We start from the raw sequence: 1,373 nt of genomic DNA, 5'->3' as shown, positions 1-1,373 counted from the left end.
ATCAACAGGGTTCTCTCCATATGAGCTCCAGACAGGACGGATGTTTCCAGGACCTGCTACCCGCATTCCAGGATGGAAAGGTAAGCTTGCACATTTATCTCATAAAGATTTCTTCAATGAGTTACAGGTCCTGGCAGCGGAATTTACAAAATACCAGACGACACAGGAACGTTCAGGCTCGGGACCAGTTCCGGAAATCGACTGGGTGCGCCTGAAGGTCATCAAAAGAAAGTGGTTTGAACCTTGCTTCACCGGACCATACCGAGTCGTGGAGAGGACATCTCATGCTGTCCGTCTGCAAAGGAAAAGGAGACACGTGGTTCCATTGGAGTCAGTGCACAGCAGCTGAGGAGCCACAACGCACGCTACAAGGCATACAGGAGAATCTACAGTCTCAACCTGCAGTCGAGGAGTGTCTGCAGGCCCATCCCAGCGCAGAAGAGGATCTGCAGTTCCAGGCAGAAGTGTAGCAGGGATTCCTGCCAAGACCACTTCATTTTCCTGAAATACAAGGCTTAAAAAGGCCCGGACAGGCACAATAATCCTGTTCCGTGTCCTTCCATTGAGAAAAGGAGATTGCACCCTCTCCTTAAACTCACTGTTATATTGGCACAATACTCCAATTTTCAGTGAGCAACGGCCACTCAGGTGGAAACCTGAGGTTTACAACCGAGGAGGAACACATGAAGGATCAGGCTACAAGATCATCATTAACTTATCTTCTCTTTATTGCGTGTTTTCGTTTTTTGCGAGCTCTTAAAGAACATTCGTTTCTTTTTGTGCGTATTTTTGGATCGTTTCCTGACGAAGAATTCATATTCATTTTTAGAGGACTATCGAAGGAGCATAGAGACAAACTCTAAGTTCTTATTATTGAATCGTGAAAAAAAAAAAGGTATTTTGTAATTTTTATGTGTTTATGATTTATTTTCTTTTTGATGTTGTTATTGTTTTGTATTGACAAATTGTAATTTTTGTGGTGAGTAATGTCTTTTAAGTTTCCTGGGCATTTTTTTGTAATTTCGAGATATCTTACTCTGGTTTTCTAATTTTATACTTGGGCTGATATTTCTATTGTGTTTTTTCTTCTATTGAGATAACTGAGTTTTATGATTTTTCATGTTTGATGAGTGAAATGTATTTTTAGTTTTAGTTTTTACTGGTTAAAATTTTGTGGTTCATCAGGTGAGTATTAAATTGTTGGATAGCGCAAGATACATTTGATAAGTTCAGATAATGGAGTTCAGCTTCAGACACATGACCTGGTAGTGGAGCTAGGAGGTGCTGTTTAAAAAAGGGGACTGTTATATAATTGGGCTAATGTTTTAGTTTTTTAGTATACTAAATAGTTTTTTTGGTTCCTCTATTAGAAG

Source organism: Cyprinodon variegatus, unplaced genomic scaffold (assembly GCF_000732505.1).
Source record: "Cyprinodon variegatus isolate N-32 unplaced genomic scaffold, C_variegatus-1.0 Scaffold2588, whole genome shotgun sequence".
In the NCBI taxonomy this organism is placed as follows: domain Eukaryota; kingdom Metazoa; phylum Chordata; class Actinopteri; order Cyprinodontiformes; family Cyprinodontidae; genus Cyprinodon; species Cyprinodon variegatus.
This window is presented reverse-complemented; position numbering follows the sequence as displayed.